The following is an 8845-nucleotide window of genomic DNA, read 5'->3' on the forward strand; positions in this document are numbered from 1 at the left end:
GTTGAGGTGACGTACATGCTATGTGACGGGCGTGTGGGCATGCACCGTGAGAATTGTGACTCGGTTATTCTGTGGTACTATATAGTTACCTGTAACCATGAAATTTCTTCGTTCTTGAGCTATTGAGTTGTGATCCATGATAGAAACCATGTCTAGGCTACATGCTTATCCTGTTGGGACCCACTGAGATCATTTCTAATGTTGAGTTATCTGCTTTCATTGCATTACATACTCAGTAATACACATTCATATATATATATATATATATATATATATATATATATATATATATATATATATCAGTCTCTGTTGCTATTTATTGATACATCATATCATCATTTTCGGGCTAATTTCATGACATTGTGAGCCTGAGAGAGAGACTGGAAAAATTGATGACTGAGTGAGGCCAAGAGCCTGATTAAAAATGACATTATGGGATCGGGCTGCACATCGCAGCGGTTATACTGATTTATGATATCGCTTGGGCTGAAGGAGCCCCTCCGAAGTCTGTACACACCCATAGTGAGCGCGATTGATTTATATTTAGGGATGGATCTTCCATGAATATGGATCTTGTCCAAAGCATTTATATTTAGTGGTGGATATTCCCTGGACATGGATCTTGTCCGAAGAATTTATACCTGGTGATGGATCTTCCCCACGAGCTGGATTGGCCCTACTCAGTACTGAGTGACTGATGATCAGTTGATGTATACATTCCGGGATGGATCTTCCATGGGCCGGATTGGCCATATACAGTACTGAGTGATTGAGCATGATGAGTGGAAAGTGTGAGCGAGTAAGATTGAGTACTATGATAGTGTGAGTACATGAGTTCATCTCTGAGATACATTGCATTGACATGCACACATGATATACATGCATAGAGATGCATTTTTCTCATATTGTATGGTATCACGTCATTCATGACTTCTCACACAAATTGGCATATGGGCATAGGGATGCATTTTACACTGGCTATCTGGAAAGAAAATGAAATATTTTATTTATTGGTGAGAGGAATTTTTTGAAAATTACTGTTTTCAAACTTACTCATACTTTTGTCAACTTCGGTAAACGACTTGGATTTTCACTGATATACTTGAAAGGCAGAACTATTTTTCGGGAAACTATGAATAAGCTGAGCATTTCATCTCTAATTTACTTCTTTTATTACTTGCTTTACGTTGTTACAAACTGTTGTTGGCTATTGGTGTTGAACTCGACCCTGTTCTGGCTCGTCACTACTTTTAACCTAAGGTTAGGTTTGTTACTTATTGAGTACATGTGGTTGATTGTACTCATACTACACTTCTGCACCTTGCATGCAGATGTTGACTGATGATGTTGCTGCGTTCGACGGGAGCTGGACTTGAAGATGTACCTGCTTTCCGGTTGCAGTTGCCTTTTGTTCATGGTAGCCTTAGATTCATAAAACTCTGTTTATGTACTTTTCAAACAGATGATGTATTTATTTCATACCAGATTTATAAATTCTATTCTTAGAAGCTTATGATTTGTACTACCAGTCCTTGGGGAATGTATAAGATTAAGATAATCTCTTCTATTTAATTATTTTATTAATTTCATTGGAATTGGATATTGTTAATTGGCTTACCTAGCGGGTTGGGGTTATGTGTCATCACGACTAGTTGGATTTTGGGTCGTGACAGATTGATATCAGAGCTCTAGGTTCATAAGTTCTATAAGTCATAAGCAAGTGTCTAGTAGAGTCTTGCAGATCAGTATGATGGCGTCCATACCTATCTTCGAGAGGCGACGAGGCATTTAGGATATATACTTCTCATCTTTCTTTCCTTATCATGCGGAATTGATTCGGATTGAGACGTAACTCTTTGAATTCCTCCCACGCATTCGTATGCGCATAAGAGTGCTCAGTATCAGTTGTTCTTATAATTGGTTGTCCATTGATTTTAATGGGCTTTAGAATATAGGGTATAACTGACTCTTGACTGCTTGTTTTATAAGGTTAAAGCAAATCTTAGAGGGTGTTTGGATTGGTTTTTAAGCTGGTAAAATCAACTTTAAGCTCTTTTTAGTATTTTTCAGTGTTTGGTAAAGTTAAAAAGTCCTGAAAATAAGTTAAAAACTACTTAAAACAAGCCAAAAGTAATAAGCTGGGCAACCCCAACTTATTGCTTTTTGTTTTAAAAGCTATTTCTGCTGAAAAGCCAATTTTTTAAGCCAATCCAAACGGGCTCTTAAAATATCAGTAAATATAGGCCCCTCCTCTAAGTAACTCGTAATTGCTTGATTTCGCTGATAAGATTATATATTACTGGAGTAATAACTAATAAAAAAAAAATAAACTAATAACTTTATATATTTGACAGCTTATATTTGTTGGTTGTGTGGTTGAATGTCTGTGAAGCGCACTTTTGATTCTTGCAATCACATTCTTTTTGTATCAATTTGTGGTTTTATTGATTGGTCACAAAAAAAAATTCTTCTTCTTCTTCTATTAATTCTTTCATGTCACTTGTTTTGGTGTCCATAATTCTAGAAGACTTGAGTATAAATTATGTTGTCTTGGATTTTTGGTTCTAGGTTGTTGGGACAAATGAATTGATTAGACTCAATAGCTTGTCTCCTTGGCCATATATTTGATTTTTTCTTTTACAAAGATTTGTTCTCTCAATTAGTTTTTAGTTGATTCTTATGTACGTGCGTACATATACATAGATTAAGGTAATTTTGATAAAATCACTTCGATAGTTTAAAATTAAAGAATGTCGGTATGAAATTGTGATTGTAATACTTGGTTCTATGTAATATCATAAGGTTTTCCGGTCAAAAGAATTCAACTTAATGCTTGGGTTTTCCGGTCAAATTTCATCACAAGGATTAGGGTAAGTATTCTATATTTGGTTTTAATCTTATTCCACGAATCTATCTTCATTTTTGGCAATTGGTTGATGAATTTTAAAGAGAAATTGGGTGTTTTAGCCTAAAGTTTCATAAAACGATTTTTTGAGTTTTGAATACCGATTCGGAATCGGATTTGAATGAAACTAGTATGGTTGGACTTGTAATTGAGTGGACTATCGGATTTTGTGAGTTTTGTCGAGTTCTGAGTCGCGGGCCCAGGTGTGACTTTTGGCTGGTTTTGGGTTTTGATTAAGGATTCGATCTTTATCATTTGAAATTATTTCCTTGGGCTTTATTTGATGTATTTGAGTTGCGTTTGGCTAGCTTTGAGCCGTTCGGAGGTCGGTACGTGCGAGATGGTATTTTGGAGCATCACTTGGCTTGCTCGGTATTGGAATTGGCTTGTTCGAGGTAAGTAACACTTCTAAACTTAGTGCTGAGGTACGAAACCCCGAATTACGTGTTATGTGGTCGATGTTGAGGTGACGTAGATGCTAGGTGACGGGCGTGCACCGTGAGAATTGTGACTCAGTTATTTTGTGGTACTATGTAGTTACCTGTAACCATGAAATTTCTTCGTTCTTGAGCTATTGAGCTGTGATCCATGATAGAAACCATGTCTAGGCTACATGCTTATCCTGTTGGGACCCACTGAGATCATTTCTACTGTTGAGTTATTTGCTTTCATTGCATTACATACTCAGTCATACGCATTTATATATATATCATATCTCAGTCTCTGTTGCCATTTATTGATACATCATATCATCATTTTCGAGCTAGTTTCATGACATTGTGAGCCCGCGAGAGAGAGACTGGAGAAATTGATGACTGAGTGAGGCCAAGAGCCTGATTATGAGTGACATTATGGAATCGGGCTGCACACCGCAGCAGTTATACTGATTTATGATAGCACTGGGCTGAAGGAGCCCCATCCGGAGTCTGTACACACCCATAGTGAGCGCGATTGATTTATATTGAGGGATGGATCTTCCCTGGACATGGATCTTGTCCGAAGAATTTATACCTGGTGATGGATCTTCCCCACGGGCTGGATTGGCCCTACTCAGTACTGAGTGACTGATGATTAGTTAATGTATACATTCCGGGATGGATCTTACCTGGGCCGGATTGGCCATATACAGTACTGAGCGATTGAGCATGCTGAGTGGAAAGAGTGAGCCAGTAAGATTGAGTACTATGAGAGTACGAGTACATGAGTTCATCTCTGAGATATATTGCATTGACATACACACATGATATACATGCATAGAGATGTATTTTCCTTATATTGTATGGTATCATATCATTTATGACTTCTCACACATATTAACATATGGGCATAGGGATGCATTTTACACTGGCTATCTGGAAAGAAAATGAAACATCTTATTTATTGTTAAGAGGATTTTTGGAAAAATTACTGTTTTCAAACTTACTCATATTATACTTCTGCACCTTGCGTGCAGATGTTGACTGATGATGTTGTTGTGTTCGACGGGAGCTGGACTTGAAGATGTACATGCTTTTCGGTTGCAGTTGCCTTTTGTTCATGGTAGCCTTAGATTCATAAAACTCTGTTTATGTACTTTTAGAACAGATAATGTATTTATTTCATACCAGATTTGTAAATTCTATTCTTAGAAGCTTATGATTTGTATTACCATTCCTTGGGGAATGCATAAGATTAAGATAATATCTTCTATTTAATTGTTTTATTAATTTAATTGGAATTGGATATTGTTAATTAGCTTACCTAGCGGGTTGGGGTTAGGTGTCATCACGACTAGTTGGATTTTGGGTCGTGATAGATTGGTATTAGAGCTCTAGGTTCATAAGTTTTACAAGTCATGAGCAAGTGTCTAGTAGAGTCTTGCAGATCGGTATGATGACGTTCATACCTATATTCGAGAAGCTACAAGGCATTTAGGATATATACTTCCCATCTTTCTTTCCTTATCGTGCAGAATTGATTCAGCTTGAGACATAACTCTTTGAATTTCTCTCACGCATTCGTATGCGCATGTGAGCACTCAGTATCAGCCGTGCATCGACGACTTCTGATTCCATGGATGAGGTGCGAGATGCGATTTCTATGTGCCGATGAAGGGCCATACTGAAGGACTTAAGGTCGAGTTTTGACTGTAGCTTGCGCACGAAGATTTCGGTTGTGTGAGCACATACTTTTGGACTTATACGTCCGGTAGTGTCTATATGAGTAGAATTTGTGACTAGATGAGTGGTTAGATGGCTATATGATGAGTATGATGTGACTGCGGGATGTGTTCCGATAGATCAAATTTGATGAGAAGAGTTTGCTTGTGATGTAAAAAGGATTATTTGGTGCTTGATTTCTGTCTTGATTTGATGTACAGCCTCGGGTTATGGGTGTGTTGAAGGATCTTTCATGATGGTTAATTGTGGAACGAATTAGATTCTCATGCCTTGTTGGTGAGTTCAAACTCAGGAAGATTAAGTGATTGTGTAGTAGTTGTGACTGTGAAAGGGTATAAAGAGATGTTAATTGAGCTAAGCAGGTGGTTATAACCTGTGAGGTGATCTACAGATGTGTGATTTTTATGATATTGTGTGGAGGATTCCTTATCCACTAGTGGGTTATATTTGTGCGATTTGAGTTTGGATTGGTTGTAGTAGTTGACCTGACTGTCACAAGGGTGAATGCGAGATTTGCAGATAATTTGAAGTATTAGATGATTTGCGTTACAGGAGCTCATGAAGGATTTAGTTGAATCTCGCTACGGTACTATGGCAGTAATAGAGTATGGGCATTGTGAGTTATTGTGTGTTTTGATCTATGGCTTTGGGCCAAGTGGGGGAGTTTGCTATCGATAAGTTGATTGCACGATTATGTGTTATATTGGTTTCGATTTGAGGTATACTTGTGAACCAGTTATGACTTGCAGAGGTTGAGTTCGAGAATGACTCGAGTAAGAAAATTTCTGAATACGGGTTATGTTACACGTTATGGGTATATGGGAAACATTGAATGATTGAGTTGTTATTCGTAAAGGATGTAGTGTGCATGGAGTAGGGATTCACTCAGTTTCTTCGAAGTGTGGTTTATACATTTCAGTATCAAGAAGGTGAAGGAAATAATTTTAGGTTCACATAAAGTCTTTTCAGAGCGGGTGTCTCGGTTGTGGTGCTTTTGGGGTACTTAAGAGGGAATTCAACGGCTTATGGGCCTTAGGGCGTTGTGGTTATATGCTAGGGTTCGTGGGGTGAGTTGTGGTTAAAGATCGTGGTGTTTTAGCAAGGAGAAGTATCAATTTGAAGATAAATTTGGAAGGGACTTAGAGAAATAGGACATCTTTGTAGTAGGTTGGATCAGCACGGTAATGGATATGATCGGTTCTTTGGGTTCTTATGATGTGAGGGGTTTCTACAGGTGCTTTGCGTCAATACACTTGGGATTGGTGACCTGCGTGGCTTGGTTGAGTTAGAGAAATTCAGTTTTGATGGCTTGATTATGTGCAAATGGATTCCAAAGCATTCTCGAGGATTTCTACTATGGGTTAAGATAGATATTTCCTACCGGCATGAGGAACATGTTAAGTATTATGATTTTCTACTGGATGGGATCAAATGGAAGGCTTTTGGCTGATCGGATATGTATTCTACTTGTGACTCAGAATGATTATGAGGTTCTCGTATTTTTCATATGATGGCATGATAGATGCAGTGTGTTGTGTGAGATTAAGGTTTGCGTGTGCAAGGTCACAATTTAGTTTTGAAAGGGACGTCATAAATTCTTAGATGGCATGGACGATTTTTTATGTTTAGATGAATGCTATAACTATTTGGTATTGCGTGAGTAGAGTGACATTTCAGAAGGCGCACTATGTTTTGAATTATGGATATTTCATAGGTATTGCGGCACTCTCCTGGTTGATCGACTGCTAATTTTAAGATGTTATCTGGCACGAAAGAATGGGAGAAATATTCCTCGTGGGATAATCGTGTATCAGAGATGTGTTAGACATTCAGGTGGTGGAGATGGGATCAGATATGGTGATTCAAGTGTTCTATGGATTTGGAGACTGGGAGTTTTCAGGAGCAGATTATTTCATGGTTGTGGACTGTGAAATCGTGGCCGAAGATAGCCAGATGATAGTATGTGTTATGATTCAGTCATTGTGGACTTTCAGAGGGTTATTTATCTATTTGTGGGTGACCAGAGTTGATTTGGGGGTCCATTAGTAGGCCCAATTAAGATGTGTATTCTACACCGAGTCGGATTGGTTAACTCCATACTGCTATTGTTGAGGGATGTGCCATTCGGTTGATGTTGAGCTTATTCATGTTCTAAAATGATTTGTGAGTTACTCTTCTATGCTACGAGAAGTTGTGATTCATTGGTTATATTCACACATGGTACAGTTCTATTGGGAGCCTTATATAGGAATTTGAGCGAGATGAGTATTTGGGTATTGCATAATTGATTGCGCATTGGTTATGTTCTTTCATGTTTTGTGTGGCATTGTGTCATCTGCCTCTCTGTGGTTATTGATTTTGAGCAGGGTGGCTCGAGTATATAATATGGACCAGCGTTTGGATGGGGTCAAGCATTACAACAGAGTTATGTTAAGGTATGGACCTTGTGTTAGAATCTTGTGATGGTTCTACGGTGTGTGATGGATTTTTAGCATTTCGTTATTATTAATCTTGTGGGGCAGTTCTCTCATCTGAATCATTTTCTATGACTGAGTACATTTGAATTGTTGCGTATTGGTGCACAGATGGAATAATTTGTGGCTCTAGGTAGTATTGGTATGACATGTCAGTAGAGTAGCTGGTATTTGATAAGATGAGGTCATCAGACCTAGAATGGGTGCTATCAAATCTGATTGCGGTATATTTGAAAGGATAATGTCGTTGATCGGCTTAGAAATTGTCTATAGTTCTTGTCGAAGGAAAGAGAGCTCCATGACTTGTTGATTTGATGAATGGTTATGAGTTTCTACATGTCTCTTTCATCATCGGCAGTGTACAAAGGTTTTTGAACGATGTTTTATTTGATAAGAGGTTTATTACCAGTATTGGGTTATTTTGAGCAGCTACTGTGATTGGAAATTTTTTCATGGGTATTTGAGTTATGTGGTATATCCGGTGATTGTGTCTTGGGTTATGGTTATGGCTTGATGCAGTTTGTTCAGACTTATACAGTGTATGAATGCGAGATTCGGGTCTTATAGGAAATTTTGGATGTTGGAAATTGGATTCTAAGGCTTATGGACTAGGTCGAATTAAGAAATTTCAGTTATGTTATGTTATCGGACCTATATGGGATAGGGTGATGTGGGATTACCCCCGTGTATGTGCATGGTAAGGTTACACAACGGTTTGATAGCTTTGGGAACAACTCTTGGCACGTTCGAGGACGAACGTATGTTTATCTGGGGGAGGATGTAACGACTCGACCGGTCGTTTTGAGCATTTGCACTTCGCTCTGTAGTTTACGGGCATGAATAACTCTGTATGATGAATTATGACTTATGTGAATCGTCGGTTTTGGTTTTCAGGTTATTCGGAATCGATTTGGAAGAATGAATTTCATTGTTGAAGCTCTAAGTTGAAAGAGTTGACCAAGTTTGACTTTTGTGAATTTGTCTCCGAAATGGAGTTTTGATGGTTCCGTTAGGTCTGGATGGTGATTTTGGACTCATACCTATGCCCGGATTCACATTTGGATGTTTTAGAAGGTTTCAACACAAATTGGCAAAAATTGACAATTTGAAGGTTTAAAAAATTCAAAAGTTTGACCGAGAGTTTACTTGTGGATATCAGGTTCGGATTATGATTTCGGGAGTTGGAATAGTTTCTTTATGTCATGTGGGGCTTGTGTGCAAAATTTGGGTTCATTCCGGATTGATTTACTATGTTTCAGCACGAGTTTTGGAAGTTGAAAAGTTCAAAGTGTCACGACTCGAAATCT

This window comes from Nicotiana tabacum, chromosome 15, assembly GCF_000715075.1.
Source record: "Nicotiana tabacum cultivar K326 chromosome 15, ASM71507v2, whole genome shotgun sequence".
NCBI lineage: Eukaryota > Viridiplantae > Streptophyta > Magnoliopsida > Solanales > Solanaceae > Nicotiana > Nicotiana tabacum.